The sequence below is a fragment of the Silurus aristotelis genome (assembly GCF_946808225.1).
Source record: "Silurus aristotelis genome assembly, chromosome: 26".
Classification (NCBI taxonomy): Eukaryota; Metazoa; Chordata; class Actinopteri; order Siluriformes; family Siluridae; genus Silurus; species Silurus aristotelis.
Genome location: NC_139599.1, coordinates 3,785,301 through 3,792,571, shown reverse-complemented (window position 1 = coordinate 3,792,571; position 7,271 = coordinate 3,785,301). Strand labels below are relative to the sequence as shown.

At 37.4% G+C, this 7,271-nt stretch overlaps 1 long non-coding RNA gene across 1 annotated transcript; it reads right to left on the bottom strand.

The window, feature by feature from the left end:
* Positions 1–3,744: 3,744 nt before the first annotated feature.
* Positions 3,745–6,702, bottom strand: LOC310720495. The gene is made up of 2 exons (XR_014531750.1): positions 6,390–6,702; positions 3,745–5,733 (listed from the first exon to the last, which is right to left on the bottom strand). It is a non-coding gene; the product is annotated as an uncharacterized lncRNA (long non-coding RNA).
* Positions 6,703–7,271: the final 569 nt, after the last annotated feature.

Here is a 7,271-nt window from a genome sequence, read left to right as displayed (position 1 = left end):
GGTGATCAAAATCATCCTGAGTGACTTCGAAAGGTGCTTTAAAAAAAAATTTCCTTGTTCATTAGGACAGAGACTAAGAATACTATCAGTCTAAAAACTTAATTTGGAGGAAATGTAGTTAGAATGCTAATTTCTATAAATATATATATATATATATATATATATATATATATATATATATATATATATATATATATATATATTTTTTTTTTTTTTTCTTTGGTAATTAAAGTACTTCTGGAAGATGTAGGTCTAGAAATTGTTTGAAGCTTTTACGTGTGCCAGAACAGAGTAGATTTCTGAAGCATGGCTTTTTTTTATACCTGAGAGATGGTGGGACCAGTGCAGTTGAATTTGAGGAGCAGTGTGGGGGTAATATAAGTGCTTTGAGGTAGAGGGGTACTGGTCCATTTCTTTGCTTTGTAGGTGAGCATCAGGGGTCATCATAAATCATTATAGCTAAATAAAAAATTATTTCCACATCGTTCTGAAGTAAATCTTGCTATAAATTCATGCTAGAAGATATGTTAATTCACTCGTGTTAATTGCTAGCTTGTGGGGAGCTGAACAAACCTCCGTAGGATGAGTCAGAGGAATATTTGAGCCAATCTTTTCGATTTGTCACCACATAGGTTTTACACAGAATTCAGAAAGTCTTTGAATGATATTGTAGGCTTGTGACTTGTTAGTGTGTGCAAAGGGCAATGGTCGCATCGCTGGAAATCACCAGCACTCGTCCAATACGGCTGACTTCCTTTTGGCTTTCAGCATCTTGTCGCTGCTGGTGTGAACACACCGTCAGACCCGAAATGCCTTTAATTGCTTCTTGAAGTCTGAATTTCCCCTACTAAACGTCTATTATTAAACCGATGAGGAAAAACTTGTCCAAGAAATGTTATCATCTCGGCTTGATTTGTTTATTACATGTTTAATATGTTTAATATCTGTTTACTACTTGTTTATTACAGTGTTAGAGTGGCAGATTGACACAGTATTGCACTACTGTACTGCATGCCAATTTGTATGTAAAATACTTGAATAATTGAACTCTAACTCTGCATACATTTTAAGTACAGTAGATGAAAATGTAAGAATACGTGCCGTTAGTAAACATTTTGGCAAATTTGTTTTTAAAAAAAAATGTTTGTGTTGTCTTTTTCATACTTCGAATGGTTTCTTTGGGGGAAAAAATGCCATGGTTTAATGACTAGCTAAAGTTTTTAAATGTTAATGTTTAATCAAATAATCAGGATTTAAACTTATTTAATCGGCAAAAGCATGAACCCGCATGTTTAATTATAGACTGGGTCTTTAAAATAACAATTCTGTTTACCAAAGGAAAACTCCAGTCATCTGGAAAAGCATTAGTGTATTATTAGAAACTGGAACAAAAGGGAAGGGTGCATATGAATTCGTACCAAGGTTCACATTGGGATTCCTGGTCGCTGGTTTCGGGAAAGGCAAAAGCAAGAAGTTCATCTTTACTGGAATCTTGGCCATTTCTATAGAATGTCCAAACTAATGCTGAGGTACAATATCATCAAATGAATCTGTGTGTGTGATGGGATTGTCTACTATATCAGTAAACAAGGAACTGGAATTTATGAGAGAAAATGCAAAACATCTAGCAGATGTCTTTAATACTAGTAAAGTCTACACATTTGGAGAGGAAAGGTGTCTTGAGAAGCTCTTTATACACCATTAATGGCAATCTTGTGACCCTGATCCAGTGGGAAAATGTCATTAAATGACTAGTTCACCCTGATGGATGTTAAGTATTTTTAAGCAACAAGTATTTTTGTTGCTTAAAAATTGGCATTTTTAGCCGTAATTGTTATAGTTACGCAGTGGCAGACAGTAATGAAGAAAATGTAATTCGTTACTGTATTCAAGTACTTTAACTAATATTTCAAATTTCTTACTTTTAACTCAACTACATTTTGCAAAATCAGTTATTTCTTTTTATGCATGAGTTGGGAAAAAATGTAACCGTTCAAGCACATATCAAACCACCAACAAGGTTGAGCACATGCCCTGTTTTAAACCTTGTTCAGATTGCCGCTTGGTGGTATCTACTTTTCACCAACATACAGTTGATGAAAGAAACTCCCAAGTCTAATTTTCCAAAACACCCGTGGCCTTATTTGCACGATTTTCTTGAAGTAGTTGAAAAGAAGGTTTTGGGCTCATGATAATGTAAATAGTGTTAGAAATGAGTTTATTAGAGGGACAGCCCATGTAGGATGTTTTGGTGACAAGGTGAGGGAGGCGAGATTGAGATGGTTTGGACATGTGCAGAGGAGAGGCATGAATTATATTGGTAGGAGAATGCTAAGGATGGAGCCACCAGGTAGGAGAAAAGAGGAAGGCCAAGGAGGAGGTTCATGGATGTGGTGAGAGAAGACATGCAGGTAGTTGGTGTGAAAGAGGCAGATGTAGAGGACAGGGTGGTATGGAGACGGATGTTCCGCTGTGGCGACCCCTAATGGGAGCAGCCGAAAGAAGAAAAAGATCATGTAATTCATTCATTCATTCATTTTCTCCTGCTTAATCCGTAATTCGGGTCGCAGGGGCAGCAGTCTAATCAGGCTTCGACTGCTGCCCAATCCTCACAGCACCGTCCCTTACGGTCCCTCCTGCAGGTGGTGAGCCCACGGGAAGGCGGCCCCACGTCACTCCGACGTCACGGACCTTGATATTTCCCTCGTAAGGGACCCCCGGAGCATAGAGGGTTAAGGGCCTTGCTCAAGATCATGTAAATAGTGTTTAATTAATGTGTGTAGTGGAGTAACATTAGAGTCTTTTTACATAAACAGAGTTGATTAAGGAAAGAGTTCTGTGACAAAAATGATTATCAGAACATTAGAGCCAAAATTTTGGATACTTAAGTACATTTGAAGGCAAATAATTATGTGCTTTTACTTAAGTAAAAGTTTAAAGGGAGTAATATTTTTCCGAGCGTTTCTCTACTGTAACTCAAGTACATCGTTTATGTACTTCATCCACCACTGCAGTTACGACAACATTTAATAGGAGTGGGGAAAAAATTCAACAATCTCAAACACTGAACCCAGTAATGTCTATAATTAACATTTCTGGGTGATGATTAGCATCATGTGGATGAGATCTCAAAGTGAAAATTTTAAGGTTTCAGTTACAGCATGAAACGCAAAGCTTTTTTCACAAAAATCTTTTGGTTGGAGATTTACTGACTGATGAAAAGAGAGAGGGTGACAGAATAAAATAATAAAGCCCTGGTGGAAATCTCACTAGCAAAAATAACCAAATGGCATTATGCTAATCTAAATGTGAACCAATCAATGGAATGATTTTACTTTAAATAAATCTTATACAATTGAAGATTGTAGGTTAATTGTAGGGATTTAAATGAGAATTGTAAAAAAAAGTCATTCAGGATGGTTTCGTCCTTTGATGCTCCACGGTTAGTATGTGACGATGAACGCAGGATTCGCCGGGTCAGAATTAAAACCAGTCGGTTTAGTGTTCGTGCATTTCATTCCAGGAAACGCAGCCGCTCCCTCATCTGTTTCCAAACCGGTTCCACTGCTGCCAGTTTCCTTCAGGTTTTAATCTTTGTGTCTATCGATGCTTGAGCTAAGCTTCTTCTCAATTTAGAAACATCTATATGACAACCTGTGTTGTTAGCAGAGCTTTAGCGCGTTATAGTCTTAACATCAGGTTGCTAGCAAGCGTAGCGTAATCCTCGAAGACGAAGAAAAGCTCCTGGTTCAGCAGTTTCTACCTTTAATACATCCATAGTTCATATAAAAAAAAAATTCATTTCAGATTTAAGATATTAAAGATATTTAATTATGTATATCTAAATAACCCGAACAGCAAGAAAATGTTGGAGAACAAAGCTTTAAACATAGCTAGCCTACTAATATAAGAGGCTAATAATTAAATATAAGGACACTTGCCCATCCCACCAAAATTATAAACGCATTTACTACACACATTCTTCATTTGATAATTTTTTCAAGTCTTTTTCAAACGTTCTTTGTCCCTGCAGGTGGAAAGCAGATATGCGTATATATATATATATATATATATATATATATATATATGATTCACAAGCAGTTGTAACTAGGTGTTGACATTAAAAACTCCCTGTGTACGTTGTAAACATGGCCGGAACGGAAATACAGATGATGGTAGTGGCGTTAATTTACAAGAAATTAAATATATATTTTGCTTTTACATAAACATAGTCCAAGGTTTCCTAGGATGTTCCTGTACCTGTCATCTCTTATTTCCTGTTTAAGTCATGAGGCAGAGTATTTGCCTTATTTCTTCTTTGTCATGACACCTTCATAACCATTTCAGTGAGTTCTCAGGAGCACTAGTGCAAATGTTTTCTTTGCATTCTTTTCTAATTAAGTACAGTTCCATAATATCCACAACAGAGCAAAAAGTAGAATCTTTACATCGGAAATATGTACATGAATTTGATTAAGTCCATTTGGATGTCACCTGAACTTGTTCTTCATTGGAAGAACAAGAACATTGAAAAAAACTTTTTGTACAAAAGGATTGATCATACATGGTGTCAGAAATTTGCTTACGTTTAAAAAGTGACCTGGAAATTTTCAGAATCCCCAATCCTAAATATTCAACATTCGGAACATTTTCATCGTTTGTATCCAAGTTAATTCCAAGTTTCCAGTTTAAATTGGACATTCTCTGCATTGTTCACCAATTGAGGTTGTGATGTTTAAAGAACAGTGTGTGTTCTGATCTTTATCCCTAACCAAATCTGCATTCGTATGCACCCTAGCATGCAGGTAAAACTGGGGGGAAAATGGTGCTATCCTGCAGGGCGTGGTTGACCTGAAACCTGGTCTCATTCCTCTACTAATACACAAAGAAGCATAGACCCAAAGATGAAGAAGAATGGTCTCGGAATTGAGCCCTGAGGGATCTCTGCGCACAAACCTGAATAGAGTAAAAAAGGATTTAAATTCCAACAACGCTTGTAATCAAGCTTGCTGAAACTGGCTGACTCAAAAATAAATGATTGTCGATATGCCATCATACTCATTTAGGACAGAGAAAAGGCATCAGGCACATCGAGAAGTTCAAGACAACTTTTCGCTCAAATATACATCATATAATGTTAACACTGCTCCATTTGCAACTCAAAACCATTGTTTTAATATCCCAGTTTTTATCAAATATCCAGCGGTCACTTGGGAAGACGTACGTTTTCGTTTGTCAGTAATTTAACTAGCAGCTTATAGAAGGCAATTCCTCTTTCAAATACAAATCAAAGTCCTCCAAAAGTTCTCACTTCTTCCTACGACAGCGGCAACAGCAAGCATAGCACCGGCTCACCTGCTCCTCATCCTCTTTGATAGTGTACCCTTTCAGGTTGCTGTCTTTAACCTGTCCGTAGACAGGAACCCCAGACGGAGCGTCCGCTCCTTGGGCTTTGAAACTGCCATACGGGTTTTGGGACATGTTCCCATTGTACGAACTCTCCAAAGTCATCGGGTTGATAATGATGGTGTTGGAGTCATCATACGAGCGCAGCTTGGCTCTGGGGATGCTGACGTCGCCGTAAGGGTTGTCCAACGTCAAATTCATGATTTTTAAATCACGTCAAGGAAGGCAATGCAATTTCTAATCAGGGTGAAGTTTCCCCACTTAGTAAGCCATAATAGGTGACGGATTGGTTGATGATCTTTAAGAGGGTCCCAGGTGATTTTATATCTGTGGAAAAGAAATAGTAAAATCATAATTAACCCTTATTAGTGTGTTATTGAATTTAAAATTGGGCAAAAGTTTGCACATCCCTAATCAAACATTGACATAAACGTATTGGAAAGAAATCGAAATGATATACGATTAAAAGTTTGTATCACCCTTTCTAAATGGAAGAAAAAAGTCTTCATCTGACAACCAGTTAATCTTTTATTAATAAAGTTAACTTTATGAAATCTCATCCCAAAATAAATCTAATATCAAAACTGACATCTTACCGTAGGTTTCTTTTTTTTTTTTTTACTTTACATTTCTTTTTAATCTCTTTGAATTTCTCTTAAATTATGTTATTATTGTTATTATTTTGAATGGTTGTCTTATTGCCTGACCCACAATTCATCCAAATTGTTCTAATTCAAAAGCCATGCAAACTTTTGCACTGTAATAGCAATAACATGCGACTGCTCAGTGTTCCACGTATGGATAAACATCTGTTTCTTTTACTGTGTATATTCATTCCTCATAAACGTCCAAATTTTTCTAGTTTAATCTAAGTCCATTTAAAAAAGAACCATATTTCCTTGCCAGTGATTTGCACACAGTCTGGAAAAAAAAAAAGTGCTGACCTCTAAAACAGCCCACAAATCAGAACAAAAAGTTCCTACCTGTGCAGACGTGTATTAGAGTAAAGAGTAATGGTGGTGAAGGTGTTTTCCAACTCCCTGAGCAGATGGTCTCACTGTAGGGTGAGCTGAATGCGAGCCTTTCCAGTTCCTGAAGCTTAATGCGACATACCTGAGGAGTCAGAGCTGTGTTGAGGTCGCTGTTTAAGTGAATATCAGCTTCTGCTTGGAAGAGTGTGTCTGTAACCCCACCCCTGGGTGTCCAAGCAAAGCAGCAGAGCTGTGTATGTATGTGTGTGTGAGAGAGGGAGAGAGAGAGAGAGAGAAAGAGAAAGGGTGGGGTCAACTCAGGAATGTCTCTTCCGCCTTTTCCCAGATACAGGTGTATTTTTCATGACATGAATGCAATACCTATTATATAAGTGTAGGAACAGGTGCTTCTGAAACAGTCAGGACGGCACAAACAGGACATAAAAACAGTAGATCTGAATATTGTGTCACACTAATGGGCTTGTACAATTCATGTAGAAGTTTGAATAGATTTGCTGCAGGCTCAGAGAGATTTTTCTATTGTAATCTAAATAGAGTTATCTCAAATTTCTATTTGAACAGTGTGTATGTTTAACTACCTGCCTTGCAGCCATATACGAAAAAAACATTCCATATGTAAAGCTATTGTGTGTGTGTGTGTGAGAGTGAGTGTGTTTGCCTATGTTGCCACTGAAACTACCCCACCTACAAAACTTGACTTTTCCTCACGTCACACCTGTGGAATGTTTATTTGCAGGTAAAACAAATGCTGCAATGTGCTCTCGGAAAGTGATTACGCCGAACTAAATGGTACTGGTTTTACTGAGGGAATGGCTTTGTACCTTTAATGTGTCATCGTTTGCCTGCACAGGTGCACATGGTGTACATTTCATC